The sequence below is a fragment of the Pteronotus mesoamericanus genome, unplaced genomic scaffold, assembly GCF_021234165.1.
Source record: "Pteronotus mesoamericanus isolate MK-2021 breed Mesoamerican mustached bat unplaced genomic scaffold, CSHL_Meso_final contig_130, whole genome shotgun sequence".
In the NCBI taxonomy this organism is placed as follows: domain Eukaryota; kingdom Metazoa; phylum Chordata; class Mammalia; order Chiroptera; family Mormoopidae; genus Pteronotus; species Pteronotus mesoamericanus.
In genome coordinates, this window is record NW_026555060.1 from 25406981 (window position 1) to 25429850 (window position 22870).

The window sequence follows — 22870 nt, forward strand, 5'->3', positions numbered from 1 at the left end:
CTACAAGTCAATAAGTATGATAAAACCCATAAACATAATGATCATATCAATAGATGCAGAAAAAGCATTTGACAAAATCCAACATCCATTCATGATAAAAACTCTCAGTAAAGTGGGGATAGAGGGAACATACCTCAACACAACAGAGGCCATACATGACAAATCCACAGCTAACATACTCAGTGGTGAAAAGCTGAAAGCTTTTTCTTAAAGATCAGGAATGAGGCAACGATGTGCACTTTCACCACTTCTATGCAACATAGAATTGGAAGTCATAGCCACAGCAATCAGACATGAAAAAGAAATAAAACCAAATTGGAAAGGAAGAAGTAAAACTGTCATTATTTGCAGATGACATTATAAAAAGCCAAAAAAAAAAAAAAAACAAAACCCATTGGAACTAATAAATAAATTCAGTAAAATACAAAATTACAAAATTAATATTCAGTGGTCAGTTGCATTTTTGTACATTAATAACAAACTATCAGAAAAAAATTAAGAAAACAATACTATTTACAGCTGCCTCAAAAAGAATAAAATACCTAAGGATAAATTTAACCAAGGAGTTTAAAAAACTTGTACTTGGAAAACTATACACTGGAGAAAGAAACTGAAGAAGATACAAATAAATAAAAGGATATACCTTGCTCATGGATTGGAAGGATTAACACCATTAAAATGTCCACAGGAAACTATACACTGGAGAAAGAAACTGAAGAAGATACAATTGGACCAATAAATAAAAGGATATACCTTGCTCATGGATCAGAAGGATAAACATCATTAAAATGTCCACACTATCCAAAGCAATCTACAGATACAATACAATCCGTATCAAAATACCAATGGCATTTTCCACAGAACTAGAACAAATAATCCTGAAATTTGTATGGAACCACAAAAGACCCCAAAAGCCAAAGCAATCCAGAGAAAAAAGAATGAAGTTGGAAATACCATGCTCCTTGCTATTAAACAATACTACAAAGCCATAGTAATCAAAATAGCATGGTACTGGCATAAACACAGACTAACTATATAGACTAACTGTGCAGAACAGAGAGCCCAGAAATAAACCTACCCCTATATGATCAATTAATCCATGACAAAGGAGGCAAGAACATATAACGAGGTAAAGATAGTCTCTTCAAAAATGGTGTTTGGAAAACTAGACAGGCACATGCAAAAGAATGAAAATGAATCACTTCCTTACACCAGATACAATAATAAACTCAAAATGTATAATACTAAAAATTTAATATTTAAAATGTATAATATTAAAAATATAAGTTTACCATAAAACTCCTACATAGACCTGAACAAGCACTTCTAAATGTACCTGAATACATACTTCTTTAATGAGGACATACAGGTGGCCAATAAACCTCTGAAAAGACGTTCAATGTCATTAATCATCAGGGAACTGCAAATTAAATGTAACCATAAAATTCCTGAGAGAGTACATAGTCAGTAAATTCTTTGACATCACTCTTAGTAACATTTTTTTTGGATATGTCTCCCTAGGCAAGAGAAACGAAAGAAAAAAATAAATGGGACTACATCAAACTAAAAAGTTTTTGTACAGCAAAGGAAACAATCAACAAAAGACAACCCACTGAATAGGAGAAGATATTTGCCAATGATACATTTGATAAGGGGGTTAATATCCAAATTTTATGAAGAACTCATACATATTAACACATACTCAAAAACAAATAAGCAAACCCCCAAACAATCTGATTAAAAAATGGTCAGAGGACCTGAATAAACACTTCTCAAATGAAGACAGATGGCCAATAGACATATGAAAAGATGTTCAGTGTCACTAATCATCATGGAATTGCAAATTAAAACCACAATGAGATATTACCTCACACCTGTCAGAAAAGCTATCATTAATAAATCAACAGCCCTGGCTGGTGTGGCTCAGTGGATTGAGCACCAGCCTGCAAACCAAAGGGTCGCTGGTCCCATTCCCAGTCAGGGCACATGCTGGGTTGCAGGCCAGGTCCCCAGTAGAGGGAACATGAGAGGCAACCACACATTGATGTTTCTCTCCTTCTCTTTCTCTCTCCCTCCCCCTCTCTGTAAAAATAAAGAAATAAACTCTTCAATAAATATCAACAGACAAGTCCTGGCGAGGATATGGAGAAAAGGGAACCCTAGTGCACTGTTGGTGAGAACACAGACAGGTGCAGCCACTGTAGAAAACAGTATGGAATTTCCTCAAATAATTAAAAATGGAACTTCCTTTTGACCCAGTGATTCCACTGCTGGGACTATACCCTAAGAATCCCGAAACATCAATTCAAAAAATGTATGCATCTGTATGTTCATAGCAGCACTATTTACAATAGCCAAGTACTGGAAACAACCTAAGTGCCATCAGTAGGTGAGTGGATCAAAAAACTATACAGTTACGTGGGCTGAGTTGGAGGGGGGCAAAGGGGGAAAAACTGGGACAACTGTAATAGAATAACAATAATAAAAAAACCACAATGAGATATTACCTCATACCTATCAGAACAGCTATCAACAAAAAAAGCAAGAAACAAGTGTTGGTGAGGATATGGAGAAAAGTGAACACTCCCAGCCCTGGTTGGTGTGGCTGAGTGAATTGAGCACCCTGCCTGCAAACTGAAAGGTCACCAGTTCTATTCCCAGTCAGGGCACATGCCTGGGCTGTGGGCCAGGTCCCTGCTTGGGAGCCCGCAAGAGGCGGCCAATCAGTGTTTCTCTCAGACATGGATGTTTTTCTCCCTCCCTTCCCCTCTCTCTAAAAAATAAATTTAAAAAATCTTTAAAAAAAAAAAAAAGAACACTCAGGCACGGCTGGTGGGGTTATAAATCAGTGTAGTCACTATGGAAAATAGTATGTAGTTTCCTCAAAAATTTAAAAAATAGAATTACCATATGACCAGTAATTCTACTTCTGGGTATTTATCCAAAGATATCCAAAACACTAATTCAAAAGATATATGTACCCCTATGTTCATTGCAGCATTATTTACAATAACCAAGATATGGAAGCACCTAAGTGTCCATAGAAAGGCAAACGGGTAATGAAGATGCAGTAGTATTTATATGTATATTTAAGAGAAAGTAAATCTAAGGAGTCACCAGGTTGTTTAAACTGTCAATAAAGAAAGGATGCCGCTCTGCTGAAATGCTAAGCTCAGTCTAAAGGAAGGAATTCCTCCACCACCCTCTCAGATTCTAGTCACTGTGCCTGAGATCAGCTCCAGGGCAGCCAGCAGAATGAGATGAGGTGTTCCCTATCCAAACAAACAGTGTGAAATGCTTTAACATGTTGGAGTTGGTGAACCCCAGAAAAAATGTGCATTTGATTGTCATTTCCCCCCTATCCGGGATTTTCTGTACAACATAAGAATAGAGAAGACAAACATTTCTAAACTTACCACCTCCTTGCCCACATCAGAAGCCCTTACAGGAGCCCTTGCGCCTCAACCAGAACCGGCTGCACAAGCTCAGACCTGCGGTCCTCTCTGGGGAAAGGTGTCATGCCATGATCATTTATTCTGAGCTGACAGCAAGACCCTCTGGAAGGAAGAGGAGGGGAGGAAGGATGGCTTCTCATCCACCACGTCTGACTCCATGTAATGCCCAACTGGAATGATTACCCCAGGGCAGCCTGGGTCACCTCATGGTGGGCAGGATGTGCAGTGGGCATGGAGACCGATCTCCCTGGTAATACAGACTATGGGTGATCTCCAGCTCAGTTTGGAAACAGTTACTTGGGTTATAAAGGGCCAAGTACAAGCTGAAACAATCTATCAACAAGTACTCAACAAGAAAGGGGAGAAACAAAGTTTAAAACCCTGCTGTCAAGGAATGTTCACCTTAAGGCAGTTGTTCTCCGCCTGGAGGCTGGGATCCAGGCACAGTGGGCTGTGAAATCAACGTTCCAGCTCTCTACTGGCATTTGTAAATAAAGCAGGATAGAGGAGACAAAGAATCAGGACATCACTTTCGTAATTTTGTGAAACTTCTGTTTGGTTCCAGATGTTCTCCTTTGCATGAGCCACAGCCAAAAATGTTTGGAAGCCACTGACTGAGTAAAAGACGGAAACCCTGTGTTCTCATGGGGATTCCTCTTTTTAATTTGACCCCCATTGGCACAACATCGGATTTGTTCTCCTGCTGTTTTCACCAAAGGTGGCTGTGATTATGCCCATTTACAAGTAAGGAAGCACAGGTGGAAAATAGGAAATGATTTCTTGTGGCCACACTAGAACAGAGCCAAAATAATTCTGCTAACATCCAGTAAGACCAAAAAACAGACCTGTGCAGTTCTTCTCAAATCTCCTATGTAGCCAGACAATGAACGGCCACAAGCAGCTAGTTAGAATGTGAGCTCTGAAGGAAAAGTTTAGCTCACCACTCATCCTCAGTTTCTAGAAGAGGCTCCAGCACAAAGTGGGCCCTGAATAAATATTGATAGAAGGAATAATTTAATGAAATAATGAATTAGGACAATCCCCAAACTCAAAAACAATTATTTACTGACACAGACGTTTAGCTAACCCTTACACAGAAATCATGTTTCACTGAGGTGCAATAAGTATCCTCAGCTGGACTTAGAGAACTAGTTAGAACCAAGATCATTCATCTCCACTTGAAATGTTTTGATGGCATCAGCTAGATGAAACACTCCATGGCCCGTGCTGTCTCCTTCTACCCAAGTTCCTGCCTACCTTTCTAGCTATACCTTTTTCTTCCCTCTCACCCCATCTTGAAGTGTATTCTTTAGCAATAATGAACTTAAATTCTCCAAATGCTTGGGAGTGTCGTATGCCTTAGTGCCATTGCATATTCAGTGTCCTTTGTTGTCTTTGAGAGCCCAGCCAAATAGTACCATCCTCCTTTAAACCCCAGGTCAGGTGTGACCTTCTCAGAGCAGTCCCTGATCACATGCCCCCCCCGCCCCCCGCCACCAAGCCTCTGCAGAGTAAAGTGAGCTCTTGTCCATGCCTCCTCAGTGCTGTGCGCACGGTGCACCTCTGACTGGAATGAGTAACCTTCTCATTCCTGTCAGTCCTTCTGGATCCCTCTGTCTACCCTTATCCCATCTTATCATGTCCCCAAAAATTACATATGTGAGGAATACTGAAGAAATGAAATAAAAAGATTAAAGTGTACACATGCAAATAAAAGACTGATGTGGCCTGAAGGAAAAGGAAAAGAGGAAGGGGTTGATCACCTTCTCACAGGTATTCCACAGAGACGTTATTAACAGACTCCTCCTCTGGTACCAACTGTTTACACGTGGAAGGGAAAACTCTCCCCTGAGCCTCGGTGTTGACTTGCTGATGGATAATGAGCTGAGAGGATGGGTCCCTCAGATTTAACCCTGTAGAACCATGACTTAGGAAGGGCCTGGGGAGCTCACAGCCACTCAGCCTGAGGGACATCTCAGAAGACCCGACCCCGAGAGAAAGGGCCTCATGTGAGGGAAGAGGAGAGTAACAGAAGCCACTGGAAGGGTCTAGCGTAGGAGTGGATGAGTGTTTTTGGTAAAGAGCCAGTTAGTAAATATTTTCAGCTTTGCAGGCCACACAGCCTCCGACAACTCATCTAGGGCCACTTTAGCACAGAAGCAGCCACACAAAATGCAACAACCACCCAAGGCTGTGAGCCAAGAAAGCCTTAATCATACACACTGAAATTTGAATTTCACACAATTCTCATGAGTATCACACACACACAAATTTTTTTAACGTAAAAACATCCTTAGCTAGGAGCCATACAAAAATAGGCCCTGAGTGGAATGTGGCCAGCTGACAAGATTTGGTCTGTGGGCCCAAGTTTACTGACCTCTGGTCTAGTGTGGAGAAATCATGCTACATAATAATGTCCAAAAATCTTCTTCGGACATTACACTGAACAAATACTGCAGTAGTTTACCCAGAATGCCCATTTTCTGACCTGTTCTAAATTAATCAGAATACGCAGAATTGAGATATTTTGAATCCAAACAAACACGATGTTCGTGAAAGACTTCATCCAATCCAAATGTGTGGGTTTTTGTTTTTTTTTTTTATTTTGAAAGATCTCAAGTTTCTCTCCATGACACAGATTATTGAATGGGATATATAATATATATCTGCCCGATTATGATCCAGCACTCCAAAACGACTGTTAATAAATGAAGACATGTGAGAGACCAGGCAGTCCTGATGCACATGTCACCCGTGAAGCTGCCCTGCCTACATCCGCTGCCACCTGCCCCTCCTTTCTAGCATGCGGACTGGCCTACCTAGGTATCACCGCTGTGACTCACAGCGCAGGGCTTCCTGTGATCACCACACAGCACCCATGACAGCAAACCACGCTACAATTTTTTTGATTCTTTATTTCTAAAGTGTTTAGAATAATTCTGTAATGTTCAGATGTGTCTGGCATTTAGGCTCCTTGGTATACCAAATGGAGTTATGAGTCACCAAAATTGTTTACTTCCATTTTCATAAAGGGTCACTATAAGACACCTTTATATAACAGGCTCTCCTACTGCAAACACAATATCAATAACTTTTTAAAGAAATATCTGCTAGGCAACCTCTACTATTTTGTTTAAGAAACCCTAGTACCGACTCTCTGATTAGTATTCCACTCCATCACTTAGATTCTGATTCCGGCCTGAAAATACCACCTTTCTGATGTAAAACAAAGTTATTGCTAGGCCTGTCCAAAGCTATTATATGTATGGCAGGTTATTGGGAGTAAGAAGAGGAAAGGAAGTTCAAAGTGAGCCCTGTGGACTATCTGGTTTGTAACCAAGGCCAGCTTCAGTAACTCTGTCCTTGTGTCAGTGACCTGTGACCACGTTGCTGTTCTGCCAAGCCACCAGCTCCATTGTCAAAAATAGAAAGAGAAACTTTCTTATTCCATCATTCTATGCCTTTCAAGGTATACTGGATTGTCCCTCAGGGAGCTAAACACATTATACTCTTCAGACCAGCTTCCCTCCAGCTGGCATCTCTATGGAGCAAGACTATTGCTAAGATGGACAGTAATGGCCCCTCTACCCATCACAGCTGAGGAGTCGGCCCAGGAACCCAGTGGTGGACCCCAGCCCACTCCTCATCCCCTTCTTCCTGCCCATGGAACCCTGATTTTTGTCACACTCCTCCCAGTCTTGGGCTCAGAGAAAAGGCCCGTCCCAGCTCCAGAAGATGGATCTTGATGAGTCCAAGGTTAGACTCTACACTAATTTAAAAAAATGACCATTCTTTTGCCACAGTATATGCCTGTGACTTTTGGTGGCTTGGTTGATCGGGGACTGACAATGCGACTCTGACCAGGGCAACAATAGACTCTTTCCCTGACTGTGCTTTAGTCACGCTACTCTGAGCCTACCCTTATGGGCCTATAAGAACTGCAACGTTTGGCACAAACAGTTCCAACCACCCCACCACACAAAGAGACTTGAACAAACTCTAACATGGCTTCCAGCAGCCTAAGGCCAAGTCCCTGGGATGACCCAGCCCCCTTGAGTTCTTGCCTGAAAAAACTCAAGGCTGCCAATCGAATTCACCATTTGTTCCAGCCAACAACCTGAGAGACCCCTGCCTTCCCTTTATTAAAGCACTTACATTAAAAACTTACAACTGTGAATCATTCTTCTGCCCCTCTGAGATATACACGTATCTCCCACAACCCGGGAGTGTCTTTCTCAAGGTCCTGAAAGCCATTCCTCGCAAGTGCCATCATCAGGAAGGACAGGGCCCCAGTCTCCCAGTCTCTGTAGCAGGGGAGGAGCCTAACTCCAATAAGCAGCAGCCTGCAAGCCCAGATGGCCTAATAACACCAACGAACACGCCTGCTGTTTGTAATTTTCCACTTCCCTGACTATTCTTTCCTCTAAATTCTTCCTTTAAAACTCCCAGTCCCCTCTACAAGGATCAGAGTTGAGCCCAGTTCCGTAGATACTTAAGCTCTTTCCCCTCCTGCAGTAGCACTCGGTGAAATCTGTCTTTTCCTCCTTTAACGAGCGTCAGGCTTTGCTCTTCTTTAACAGAAACATAAAGGCAATTCTGCTAAAGGGCTGCTAGTAGAATTTTTTTTTTCTGAGCTAAAAAAAAAAAAAAAGAAACCAAAAAAGCAAACAAGCAAAAGAAACCCAACAATCCAGCTCTATGAAGGAATTTTGGGAGAAATTACCATTTGGGATAAAGCAGCCACGTGAGAAAGTATTTTCTAGAGCTGCAACTTTGTACCGTGTGGGAACAAACTTAGGGACCAAGCAGGTGCCAGGACCCTGACAACCTGAGCCTCTGGTAACAATAAACACCAATCCTGGACCCATGCTGCCCTAGGCTTGTGGTAAGAGTCGAATAAACACCCCACCATTTAAGCTGCTTTGGGTACAGTCTTGAAGTCAAACATACCCTAACTGGGTAAAGGGCTGCCCAAAAGATGTGGAATAAAGGCAGTCACGCCTGAAGAGTAGTAGTGACTGTGACTCAATTGTAGGTGACAAAAACTCAACCCACAACTTTAGTAGAGAAAAAAAGAACCGTACACTGGCCTACATAACGGACAGGTCCTGGCCTCATTTCAGAGTCCAGCGGAGCCGCACCCAGGTGTACTGGCCACGCCATCAGAAGCCCCGCTCTGCTCCGCTCTGCTTTCCCCAGCGACAACCTCACCCTCACTAGGTCCGTCCCATGCTGTGGTGACGGACCAGCAGCACCAGGCAGACATTTCTCCAGCCTGGCCACCCCAGTGGGAACAGGGGGCCTCTGCCTGTACAGTTCCAACAAAAGTCCAACATGTCTGGCTTCAGTGTCTGCCCATTTCTTTAACCACTGACCATAGCCAGGGGATTTGTGTTCTGCTTGGTCAGGCCTAGGTCACAGGAATGTAACCAACCCAATAGGGAAAGGCAGCCACAGGGAAGTCGGGGTGCCATTGCCAAAAGCAAGAGGCAGGCAGAAACAGCAGATAAGCACACAAGGGGGGAATGGAGGATTAAATTTTAGACTCTAACCGACAGACTACTACAGCCCCCCTACTTCACTGTAAACTAGGGAGGGCCTCCACCCCCACCTCATCCACACATTACAAGCTACAAAGAGTAGAAATATGCTTTATGATTTCCTAGCATAGTGCCTGCCTTATAACAGACACTCAAATAGTAACTAGCCAAGTGTTCTACCATTTGAATATACAGGGTCAGAGAGCGTCAAGGGTCAGCCCGTGGGAAATCATCCTTATGGACACAATATCTCCTCTGCTCAAATGACAGAATGTCAGAGCTAAAAGGTGCTCTATAAATCATCTAGGCCAAACCCTTCAGGCTACAGGCAAAAACCTTGCACCCCAGGGAGGGTTGGTAACATGGCCTGGCCTTAGGGCCTCTCAGGGTCAAAGCCAGGGCTGGAGCCTCTTCCCAGCCCAAGCTCACCACTGTGTCATGCGGCACCCAGAATGCTTACATGTGAGACCCAAGGAAAATTAAAATTTCCTCTCCTTTCTTAAGGGTTTTATCAACATAACTGTACTGTTCTTGAGGAGAGAGCAATGAAAACAACAGACATATGTCTTTCAAATGCCCCTTGTGTTTGTCCCTCAGCTCCACAGACCTTTGTATTATTGCACTGTTTTCTTTAGTGCTTCCTCGGTGTGTCTGGGAAGAGGAGAGGAGGGGAGCCAGACTGGAGACATGAAAGATCACTGGGAGCCAGAAAGAGTGTCTGCGTCCCGGTGCCTCAGAGGATGGAAATTCCCCATTCCTGGGTTCAAGGTTCATCTGCTTATTGGCCCAGAGAAGGCACTGCCAGACATGGAGATCTATACTGTGCCATTCCAGCCTGATCAATGTGAAACCAACTGACCCAAGTCCATAATGCTCAATGTATGTCAAATGCTTCTGTAACAGGCTCAGGGAGCTTCCCACTGCAATGAAAAACTATGCAAACTCAAAACACAAGGTGTAGTGGGGGGACTCACCTTATGAGCAGTGGGGAGAGGCGAGAAATGTGGGAAATGGCCAGCAGGCCCTTGAAGGGGTCAAGGCTGCACAACCCTTCCTTACAGCCAAGGGTTAGGAAAGGCCAGCACAGACCCAGGGCCACTGCTGCCCAAGCTCCGCCCGCAGATCACAAGCTTGGGACTTCTGACCTGACACCCAGAAGGAGCCCTACTGACCAAACCAAGAAGAACAGTACATGGGGAAGCATTCCGTAGGGTGTAAAGCGCTCCATACCGACACAAAAGGGGTTTGGGGTGACCTCCAGACTTTTTTACTTTTACAGTTTGTGGTGGAATTCTTAGAATATGATCTCTCAGTGGGAGAAAAGTAGGCAGAAGGAGGAACAGAAGTCCTAACAGCAGGAGAGGAACCTAGAAATACACCCTCCACTTGGCACCATCCAGAGACATCTCTGTGCGATGCTTCCCGCAAGCATGGGTTCAGAATCCCACAGACCCAAGCCCCAGCCTAGACCCCACCCTCACGAGCTGGCCTGAGCGAGTGGCTTAATCCTACCTCGTCTCAGTTTCCACATCTGTGACACGAGAGTCGTAAGGGTATACACATCACAGGGCTTTTGTGAAAACCTAGAGCCACAACAGCCTGCCCAAGTGACTGTTTCCAACTAAACCTGTTCCCAAGAATGCATCAGGAAAGGAAATAGCAGGTGGGTCAAGTCCTTGCTGAAGACTAGTATTTCCTTGAAAGAACAATAGTATCAAGTAGCCTGAAAAGTGAAGAGGGAGAAACTTCCATCAGTCTTAATTTATCCTACCTACAGTCCATGGAACAAATATATGAACAGAAATCGTCACGGTTAGCCTTTGAAAAGATGCTGGCGTTCATAATTTTGGGTATTTATTCGGTCGCTTCTTCCTGAAGGTTCTGTGATCACTGTATCAATATATCCTAGCACTGATCAGTATTTGCCCTCAAGCCTGGAGCAACTTAGGACAGCTGCTAAGTCCATTAGAGTGATGTCCAAGGCTTAGCAGGAGGAAGTTAATGGAGCTGAAGCTTGTAGCACCAGGGAAGTGGAAAGGACCTCCCCATCCAAAGTAACTAGCCAAAATCAGGACAGGTTCCACTTCAATCCTCTCCTTGTGGATCCAGAGCGAGCCCCAGTCTCCTCTTTAAAGACAATACTCTACAAATGTAGAGAAATGCCCCTCAGACCCCTTTTTGAGGGGGTATGAGTGAGAAGAACTGTAAACCTCTGATAAAGGAAGAAATTATAATTTGGACTTGTAGGTGTTCAATGCCAAACTAGATAGAATTGGCAAACACCAGCTTTACGAGACTGATGATAAATAATGAAACGCTGTTTTCTGAGAATATTGGAAGTAAAATTTGATATAAGGCCAAGAAGGATGAAAACAGAAACTGCTGTTTTCACGCCAGAATTAAGAGCTCCAAGATTTGTCTTCTTTGGTTTCCCTGAAGGTAAAGGATTTGATATGACAAATTTTCCTGTCCAATGGACAACCTATCTTTAAAGTAATTTGCTTTGTATTTAAGAAAAATACAAAACAATCCGCAAACCCCCCAAATCTCTTCAAGGCTATAAAAACAAAACTTGATACATCAACATGAAATGAGCTTTTACCTTTAGAACTGCATCTTCCTTTTTTCTTTTAAAGACACAAACAGTAGCTTTACAGTTGCCCCCCATTACGTTTAAAATGCCATATCAAGTGGCCAGAACAAAGCCTGTCCCAAATGGTAAAAAATGCCATCAGATATAACAGGAATCCTCTTGAAGTCACATAGAATGACGGTGAACTCTAAAATCATTCAGGATACACAGAGTAAATTTTTCCTGAAGTAATGTTTCAAACATGGACTATGAAGATTATTTTTAGTTGTAGCTAAAAGCTTCAAGGAGCCATTTTTTTTTTCCTGTTCCTTTTTCTTGGCTAGGATTACTATAGCTCTTATACAGTTTCTTATAAGTTTGTGTGTTTTTCATAAAGAGATATTTAAATTTACATACAGAGATACACAACACACAGTCTTTTGCCTTCATTCTCCCCATCAAAAGTAATAAAATCTACCCTGACAGTGTGGGTCAGTGGGTTGAGCATCATCCTGCAAACTGAAAGGTCACCAGTTCTATTCCTAGTCAGGGCACATGCCTGGGGAACAGTCCAGGTCCCCGGTTGGGGGTATGTGAGAGGCAATCGATCAATGTTTCTCTCACATCAATGTTTCTCTCGCTCTCTTTCTCCCTCACCCTCCCCTCTCTCTAAAAATAAATAAATGAAATTGTTGTTTTAAAGTAATAAAACATAAACTTTTTATTCAGAGAACTCTGGCTGTTTTAAAAACACTTCAGCAAATAAATACCACATTCAAATAATGAAAAAAAATAGTTGTGAGAAAGAGGAGACTATTGGGACTGGAATTCATTAACACATTGGGCAATAGTAGTTTTTCTGTATTTAGAAAGCTGCCCTAACTCCTCCCAGTGTAAAGAATATGACCAAATATGGGCCAACTGCACACTCTCTCCTCTTTGCCTCCAAGCATCAGGAGATTTCCCCTCTTGTTTATCTCTGACATCCATCTGTTTCCTTTCACCTCTAATAAAACAACACCAGTCATAAGACTATTTCACATTGGTATGGCACTCTGAGACTTGCCAATGAGCCATTTATTCATCATAATAAACTAATACAAATATAGTGCTTCCCATGTCCTAAGCACTGTTTGAAGAGTTTTGTATGTGTTCATTCATTAAACCCTATGTCGTGTCATTTATTCCTCACAATAATCCTATAAGGTTTATTTTCTTGGTTGTTTAAATCCTTCTTCTATTCTTAATAAGCCCCAATTTTATTACAGTTTCACCCTTTTCCACATGGCCATTGTTCCAGGAGGGACTGTCCTAGGAGACAGGTCCTTATAGGTCTAAGCTAATTAAGGAGACCTCTAGGTACAGGCATGTGACACACTTCTGGCCAGTGACATGTGAGAGAAAGTCTACTGGTTGTGGGGAGGGAGTAGTTCTTCACGAGAATATATTTTTGTTGTTTTTCTTAATAAAAGCCACACAGGAAGAGAGACTGTCTCCCTTTTTTTGGATCTTGTTGAGTCCAGAGTTGATGCCTGGCACTGCTGCAGCCTTCTTGCAACCATAAGGCAGTCTGGTCTGAGGACAGAGGCACCACAGAGAGAATGCCAAGCCCAGAGCGTTGTCCAGAAGGGACCCGAGCCCTGATTCTGTGTCTGGGACTCCTGGAGCTTTGACTCGCCTCATGTGGTAAACCACTCCTCACTAGGAAATGTACTGAATGTTTTAAATTAGTTGAGTCCCGATTTCTCTCTTGCAGCCAAAGGCATCCCTATTAACATAATGAACTCTACTTCACAGATAAGAAAGAGACTAAGAGGGCAAGTGACTTACCTACAATCACACTTAGTAAATGTACTACTAAGAACACGCAGGCAGTAGGGTCAAAAGCTTACACATAAAACTTAAAAGAAGTGCGAAGAAAAGGACTTCCGAACAGCAATATTTTATAGTACATTATATGGTCATACACTTTTATAATCAAACACTCCACAGCACGACTAATCTTGAAATAATGGTTAGCAAATTCATCAACTAGAGCTCAATACATATTTCTGACTCCTACTCCCAAAGATTATTAGATTTTTAAAAATATGTTTATTGATTTTTAAAGAGAGAGGGAGGAAGAGAGAGAGAGAAATATCCATGTGAGACAGAAACACTGATTGGTTGCCACCCATACTCACACTGACCAGGGATTGAACCCATAACCTAGGTATGTGCCCTGACCTGTAAACAAATACCCAGACTTCTGGTGTATGGGATGATGCTCCAACCAACTGAGCCACACCAGCCAGCATGAGAAAGGTTGTTAGATTTTGATTTTGTTTGTATGTGAGAGATTATAAGTGTAAGTCCCTGAAAGTGTCATAGGCACTTGGAAAGGCAAATATATTATTTTTTATTAAACTCTAATGTTTTTGACATTAATAATTCATTTTAGTAAAATAAAGTGAGTAGCTGTGACAGTCAAAGTACTTAAATATAATAGTAATCTGTTGTTAACTGTTCGTTTCTTTTCTCATGTGATTACGAGTTCATTAACTTGTGGAACTAGCTGTGTGGGGGTTTCAGCTACAAGGAGGTATAACGCAAAACAGAACCCAGAGATGTCTTGCCCCCAAAAAGAAGCCTTCATTACTCTAGATGAGCTATAAAATGACACGTGGAGAAGGTACACCCCACCAAATGAGACTTGAAATATAATTCACTTTGGATGAGAAATCATAGGTTCTATGAAAGCAAATCGAGTTCATTTTTTTGTGACCACACATCGTTAAGTTTCCAACATTGAAAGGAAATCTATCCAAGCATCTTACTTACATGTCCTCTTTGCCAACCTCTCCCCAGATGTTCCTAAGACCATGTCTCAATATATCTGTCACGGTCTATGGACAGGAAACATCTGGGAGTTACGCAAATGGGTTTCCATAAATTCAGAGCCCACAGCATCAGCTCTTGGGGGCTGAGTTCTTTCTAAATGGCAGTATCTGTTGGGAGAAATCACCTCCCCTGCCATCTAGTTTCTGTGTGGTGGATTCTTCATTACAGGTCTGTTTCAGGTCTCTCCAGGCCCCTCGCCTACACCCACACCCCGACCCCTAGGAATGGGGAGTGAACCCATATTGGTGGGTTGGGAATGGGGACTCACTCAGTCCCACCCTCTCTCCTTGTCCTCTTGGGAGCTAGGCGACCACAGGGAGCTCCCTGCGGAGACTTCTCATCAAAGCTGAAAATGTTAGAGCGTCAGAGTCCAAGGAGACAGGCTGTGGTTTTCCGGGGCCACCTGTGCCTGCCTGGATGGCATGGGAACCTTATTTTCCAATACCATCTCAATCAGTTTGGAAAAAAAAAAAAAAAGCAACCTTCAATGCAACTAAATCAGATCATGGGAGAGGAAGCTGGTGGCTACTTGCTGAGCTTATTGAAACCCCAACATTTTTCTAAAAATGGAGAGACTTCACCATATTTTTATGTGTATTGTGCTTGACGGCATTTGAAGCACTGTCCTGTATCTTACTTCTTTGAGCCTTTTGAACAAACCTGGGGGAAGGCAGGGTTTGTTATCCCAAATGGACTCTGGCATGGGAGCTGAGACCCAGAAATGTTAAGTGCCCTGTCCACAATACACAACCCCCTACAATGTCCCAGATCTCTAGCTGCTGTGCTTCTGCTCATTCTTCCCCTCCCAGCTGCCTCCACTGTTCTGAGTCCAACCAGCTGAGTGACTCACCCAAGACAGGGCAGGATGTGGACCCACCCTCTCTCCGCCTCCCACAACCCAACAGTCTGCCTTGGAAAGGCTGCTGCTTTAGTTCAGTACACAACTGATCCACTTCTGTGCCATTTAACAAATAACCTAATTTACTGGAAGCCCCAACTTTAATTTTCTGAGTTTTGGAGGCTTCTGCCAGGCAAAGAAGATAATTATATTGGTTCTTTTGTTATTTTAATGATCTATGTTTCATTCTTAAGCACTACATCTCCACACAAATTTGAGACTCCTAAAAGTTCTTTAAAAGGCATTTCACAAACTATTAAACTAAGCAATTGCAAAGCACTTTGCAAAGTCAGACAATTCATTAAACCCTTCTACTTCTCAACTTCTCAGTGTCTGTAGTTTTAACAGGGAATCTGTCTACTTAGAAGTATAGGGTCAAGGCTAACTCCTCCAACACATAAACCTACTGTTATCATATTTTGCAGGGAAGAAATGCCCTGGATTGTCACCATGTGGAATCAGACCCCAAACTGTCTACTGCCCTCCCTGTTCCTGGGACCTTGTAGACTATGTTTAGATCGTGGAGCGGGATTCTAAGTTGCTGAAATGGGCAGGAAAAGGGGCCAGTGTTGTCAGCTGAACCAATGTTGGGGCAAAAAACAGAAGTGGCTAATATCTTCTCAAATGAACAAGGGCATTTTCTTAACTTAACTGCCCCTGCACTCTGAACACAACTGACTCCCTGAGGCCCTCAGACCTCTCACTCAGGGCACCGCTCCTCCGCGTAGACTATGGTAGGCGGAGATGTGCACAAGGAGGCAAGAGCTCCGGGGGTCCTCAAGGACTTCTTCCTTGCCAAATCCAGTGTCCTTTCCACACCTTGGCTTTCTTGGCACAGCTGCCCCCTTCCTCCTCGCCGTCTCTGCCTGCCCATCCCCCCACCATTTCCCATGGCTCCCTCTCTGTCTGCTCAGTCTTGTCCCTCCTTCTACCCCTACCTGCTGCCAAACCTCTAAGGTTGGTTCTCAGATGGACTCACTCCGGTGGGCAAAAAACCAAGTTGTCCCTGGGCTTTGGGCTTCCAGGCAAACCTGACTCAGGTCTCATATCCCCGAGGCCTCTTGCACATGACCGCAGCTTTTCCCCAAGTAGCATGATGGCACCAGACCAGACACTTGGGGACTTGAGTTATTTTTCTTTAGCCGCTAACAACCTCCGTGACCCTGAGTTGGTCACTTACCTCCATGTTCTCATCTGTCATGACATTTGTGGTTATGAAGGTCAAATGAGAAGAGACATGCAAGCACCCTGAGAACTAGGCAGCATTCTAGAAAGGTCAAAGGTGGTCAAAGGCATGGTCAATAGCCCCTCTAATAGTGGGAGATAAGGGGCGATGGACAGAGCCTCCCAAATCTCCAATCTGTTGAAATATGTTGCATGGGAAAGACCAGCTGAGTACAGTGAGAAAAATCTCATCCCAGGCAGAAGGCAGGGCAAGGTTTCCAAACTTCCTGACTGGAGTTTCCATCTGTGAGACGAGCTGCTTTCTGGACGTGGCCGAGCCGGCTGGTGGTTGGCGTGTTCCACGAGAGGTGTGATCAACAGAGAACAAGAATAGAACAGTTCAGCACAGGCCAGAGGTATGTTTCCACTGCCACCAAAATGACTGTCCTCTGGCAGGGACTGGCCATATTCCTCTCCTCCTGTTTTGCTCTCAAATTGTGTTTTTACAGTTGTTATCTCCACGGGCAGAGGGGATGGAGCTGACAGAGGGTAGATTGATATATTTCAGCAATTTCAACTACAGGGAATTGGGAAATCCTGTATGTGGCCATTTTATCCACCAAACCTCCACCTCATACTATCCTCCGGCTGGCACAAGGAAGGGAGGTGTGAGTGGACAGGGAATTGTGACCTGGCCGGAACATGCACTACTGGAAGCAGAGGGCGTGGAGCGGGACAGTGAGCTCCCGTTGTGAGTCACAGAGGAGCTGTGAGCTGAGCTCACAGTCAGGAATACGAAAGCCGGGCCGGGCCATACCTCCAGGCCAACAGGACACCCCCATCTTTCTAGGAGAAAGGAAGGGCGGATGAGAGGGTTGAGAGGTCCACTTTTTCCTGTGGTTAGGATCTCCACCCTGAGTCCCATATGAAAGGAACTGGCAGAGCGTTTTATGAGAGTTCTCCCTGCTGCCCAGAGAAGCCCCATGCATGCCCGACCCTGGGCTCTGCTCACTTCCCTCTTGTCCCTAAGGCCAATTCCTCAAAGTCAGACAAGGACGCTCTCTTGTCAGCTCCTTCAGTGGCAGGAACCAACCTCATGGAAAGCAAGACCTGATAGCTGCCAGGCACACAGGAAGAAAACTGGGCTGATTCCATGGGTCAGAACAGAGGTGGGCAGATAGGTGACGGGGACAAGGTGAACACAGCTTCCACACGACAGTCCCAACAAACCCCTGCTCTTCCTGGAATCTTCTTGGAACCCAAATCGAAGATAGAGGATGGAAGGAATGGATGGGGTTACAAAGGAAAGAAGGAGGTAGAAGATAAAATAACCATAGTAATAACAAAAGAGCAACCCTGACTGGTGTGGCTCAGTGGATTGAGTGTCATTCCCTCAGACGGAAAGGTCACCGGTTCGAGTCACAGTCAGGGTGCATGCCTGGGTTGCGGAGCCAGGTCCCCAGTTGGGGGATGCAAAAGGTGACCGATCGATGTCTCCCTCCCTCTTTCTCCCCACTTTTCCCCCCTCTATAAATAAATAACTAAATAGATAGAGAGATCAATATCTTTTTAAAAAATAGAGCCAACATTTTTGAGCTTTTACTACAAGTATATTAAGTAATTAACATAAGTTAATAAACTCAACCCTCCCAACCATCTTATGAAGTAGGTTCTATTATTTTTTCATTTTTTAGATGAAGAAACTGACCCCACAGCCAGTATTGTGATTCACATTCCTGCTGGATGTTTGAAAAATGTCCCCAAGGCCTCCAAGACACAATTTAACTATTACTCTGAATAGCCAAGTAGAAAAGGCCAGCATGTCTGGGAAATGCCATTCCATGTGGCAAAATGGGAGCCTGGCATCCTGCTATTGTGAGCTTTTGCGAGAGCGTCAGGAAGCGATGACAGTGCGGCCCTGAGGGGCCCCTGGGCACCCTGCGGTCCTGACCCACCAGCGGAGGCCCCCACCTGTCTGAGCAGCATGGTAAGTCTCCGTCATCCTAGATCACGGCCTAGCTGGAGGGCTTTCTTTGGGCCTCTGGACCTTCAATATCTTGGGGAGGTCTTACGGCATATTCATAACACATGGCACAACCAGATCCTTGAATCCCATCCAGGGATGAAGGTTTGATGACCAGACCTGGATCTCCTTAGCACTTCACTTCAGCTACAGCACAACTCCCCCAATACTGTGTTCCTTCAATTTGATAATTGACAATTACCATTTTTTAAATACTTAATATGTATCAGAACCTTGTCATATCTGGTGTTTTATATACATTCTGGGCTGGGGCCTTGCCCTGGTGACTCCGTAGCCCCCAAAAACGACCACGTCTCTGCCGTACTTGGGCAGTAAGCATCGCAACGGGCCTGGAAAGCCTCTTGGAGGCAGTGATGCAAAATGTTTTTCTGCCCAGAAAGAGAAAGAAGCAATCGAAAGTGACATCACAATCAGGAGGAGCCGGCGCTCGAGGGCCTGGAGTGACTCTCTGGCCGCGGATGGGCAGGCGCGACACGCCGCTGGCTGTGGAAGGCGAGGGCGAGGCCAGCGCTCCAGCGGGCTCAGCCTCCGGCCACTGTCCTCGGGACCCCTGTCACACATTGTTTTAATGCCCAAATTTTAAGAATACACTAGATACCACTCTTATAAAAGCAAGGGGAAATTATAAAGAAATATTTTAATTGTTGAAACTACAGTTGACATCAGTTGAGACTACAGGCTACATCAGCACATCTGGATAGTGGAACCAGCTGAGAGTGGAAGAGTGTCCCGGCAGTAACGCTCTGACTGGCACGCCAGACGTTAAAATAGAACATCGGCTGACTCAAACTGAGAGGGATCAGCTCAGGGTGTTGCCATGGGAATGAAATTCAAATGGCCTAATCGATTTGATATGAATATGTGTTCTCGATTTGCAAAGTCCTTAAAAGAAAAGCGTAGTAAAAATATCCAAGATCAGGTTGACTCTGACCTGGGGGTGGCATCTGTCCATGCAATCGCAATATCCATGCACCTCCTCCAGGAACCCAAGTGAGGAATCCCTTTACAACCAAGCACTTCCCACCCATGAAACAGTCAACTACCTTAACCAACAAGCACAGAGGAAATGAGGTTAGCAAATTCTTTATCTGTTTACCAGTTGGATGCTCAGGGAGGGTCCTTCTACCTGGCTACTCATATGGAACATGAGACTGTAAGACAATGTCAATCACACAAAGAAGGATTTACTGCTCTGATGTGGGCTGCAGCACACAGTCAAATTGTTGGGGTAGAGTTATCACTTCAGAACAGTGCTGATCTCCAGCTTTCAGGAAAAAGTCTAGAGACTGCCCTGTCTCTGGCCTGTAGTAAAGGCTACACGGATATTGTCAAAATGCGGCTTGATTGTAGAGTTGTTGTAAACGAATACGATTGGAAATGGAGGCACAATTTTGCTTTATGCGGAAATCATGTGAAAGTGTAAAAATGCTTTTAGAAAACGCAGCTGACCCAATGATTGAAACTGACTCAAGATATAATTCTATAGATTTAGCTGTAGCCCTGTGCTACGGAAGTGTTCAGTAGGCTATTAAGTCACATTACTGAAGCTACTTCAAAATACCAAAGAGTAGACCATCTTTAGGAAGTGTTATCTGCCCTTTCATTTACTTTTTGGCACCTATAAACAATTGTTTTGTTTACTTATAATTTTTTACCTCAGTTGTAATATTTACTGATTTTTAGTAAGCTTTAATAAATATTCCCCTGAATAATTCACTGGTTTATAATAAAATTAATGTTGATGCTTTTTAAATAAATGTGTTTTATGCCATATTTAAAATTATACATTAATGTGGCGTGTAAATTTTTATGGTACACATATTATCTGTTTTTGTATAGAGTGTTGTAATTTAACATTTTCAGAAATTATTTTACCCTCTTCATCTTCTATCTTGTATTAACTCATTGACTTGATATAGGGTCTGCTATAAATTCATAGGAAAAAATTGTTATTATTTAATTAAAAATGCACAGTGTGACTGTTTATAAAGTGTTATAAAAAATAAAGTACATATTCTGTTAAAAAATAATAAAGAGGTGTCCACCTGGAAGCCAAAAGTTCTCGATCTGAAAGCTCTACCCCTTCCCCACACACACCCACCATTCTGAGATGGCAATTTAATCGGCCAAAATGCAAATGCAAAATGCATTTGGGAATTTACCAAATTACAGAGCTCCCATTCACCAGCTGGCCCCTTCTTACTCTGTGCCAAGCTCTTTGCATGAATATCTCATTTAAATCTCAAAATAACCTTGTGAAAATATCCCAGTTTTATAGAAAAAGTGGAGGTTCAGCAAAGTTGAATGACTTGCCTACTGTCACAGAATTCGCTTGGGAGCAGTACTAGGATACAACCGTGGGTCTGCTCTGATCCAATGGTATTCACCTCTTTTAAGTGTCCACAAGAGGGTAAGCAGCGTCTTCTATGTCTTTTCTCAGCATCCCTAAATGCCTGTCAAAACCAGCGTTGATAAAGCGTCTCAAGGGACAAGAGCAAATCCACCACCCCCTCACCCCCTCCAAGTTAGTAGCTGACTGCAGTGTTGACTATGAGCACCCAGCGCTAATTTCCTGGATATGTCTAGGCAGTAAGCATACATTCCAGCCCCGAGAGAAACATATTTGCAACATGAATTGGTTAGAGGGAGAAGAAATGACCTTCACTGGAGGGTTTCAACTAATTAGTGTTTATAAGAAACACAAAATCCAAGCCTTCACAGAGCCCTTCCAATAAGGCTCTATAAGCAGTTTTCAAACACTAGGAAAGACTTACTGCTGACTCCTTCAGCCACGGTAATATTTCATCTTTGACAAACACATATTAAATTCCTATTGTTTGTGAAAACGAATTGGATTTAAAAGATAGGAAGCCTTTTCATTAGTAGCTTATGCCCTAATTATAGACAGATAAATACTCACAAAAGACAGGGCTGGAGTAAATGTGGGTATAATCTGCCTTAGGAGAGCAGCACAGAGGACGGGACTCTGCCTGGGCTTCCGCGTGGATGGCGTAGGGCTGGTGTCAGCTACATAGCTTGCGTGCTCCCATGCATCATCCAGAAAAGAATAGCTATATTTTGCCTCTTGCTTGAGTGGTCTGCAGCACTCATTTTTTTTTTTTTTTTTTTTTAGAATGAAGGGATCAAAAGCTTTAAAATGCACATGTTTATAAATAATGCCACTACTATTCTTTACCACTTTAACTTGAATTATTCTTTGGGATCAATTTTAACTGTTCAGCAGAGCCTTGGGGTTGGTTACACAGCAGGTCAGCAGAAGAGATCTGTGTAGCCCAGTGAATGGGGCACTGAGAAGGAGACAGGCGAGAGGAACCAGGCAGGTGGACAACCTGGGGTCTGCTGGGAGAACCCAGATAGGAAACCAAGACAGAAAGAGGGACAGACAGCACAGAGAGACCACCCTGATCTCCAGATACAACTACAACCATTTCCCAGAAAACAGGAAATCGACACTACTCTCCAGCCACAAAACAAGGAAATGGAAAAAGGATCCTCTCTTCTGATCAAATAAATAGAAATAACAAAGAAAGCACCCACAAAGTTACCATCTGATACTGTGCAAGAATGCCCTTCCCTCCCTTTGTATGTAGGCATGTGCATATAATTATATTTTTATCATTAAATTAGAATTATTTTATTTAAAGCTAAAACAGCATCACTAGGCCACAAGCTAACAGCTGTAACTGTGGAATGAGCCTTCATTTTCCAACAAAATTATTTTGTGATGTTGCATTAAGGGCCTGCACTAGATGACTTCTTAGCTCCCTTCTAGCCCTGACATTCTTCGTCCTGTGTCTGTACAAAGTAAATGGAGTGTCCTGCGTGCACTCTGAAGACAATGACCCTGGAACATGCTGGCAGCATCTGGCATTGCCTCGGCCCTCAGGGGGAGCATGGTTCTGCCAGGTGCCACCGCTGATTTGAATAAAAGAAAGATCAGAACCAGCCAAGGGAACTGAAGCTTGACAGCATCCCGGAGGGTCTGTCCAGTGAGAGTCAGAGCAGAGTGGGGGAGACAGGAGACCTCAGCCCAAGATTCACAGGCAGTGCTTGCTCTAACCACTGCGATCAATGCCCAGATATGTCCCCGCTTGTCTGCAAAACCACAGTGCAGGTTGAGAAAGGAGAGCTGAAGCTGTTAGGCAATGGGATGGGATGATGCAGAAGCGAAGGGCCTTTGGGGAGGAGGAGCGTGGGGAAGAAGCAGCATAAAGACAAAGACACTTTTCCCCTTCCCGACAGAAGTCTGCGTGAGCTAAGATGTCCACAGGGGGAGCTCAGACAGTGGCAGATTTT

The 22870-nt window shown here is 43.6% G+C and overlaps 1 protein-coding gene and 1 pseudogene across 1 annotated transcript in view; one reads left to right on the plus strand and one right to left on the minus strand.

Moving 5' to 3' along the window:
- LOC129087382 (ankyrin repeat family A protein 2-like) overlaps nt 1-20124 on the plus strand; it is a 38684-nt pseudogene extending 18560 nt beyond the window's left edge.
- CCDC3 (coiled-coil domain containing 3) overlaps nt 1-22870 on the minus strand; it is an 80960-nt gene that overhangs the window by 42956 nt on the left and 15134 nt on the right. The window lies entirely within an intron of this gene.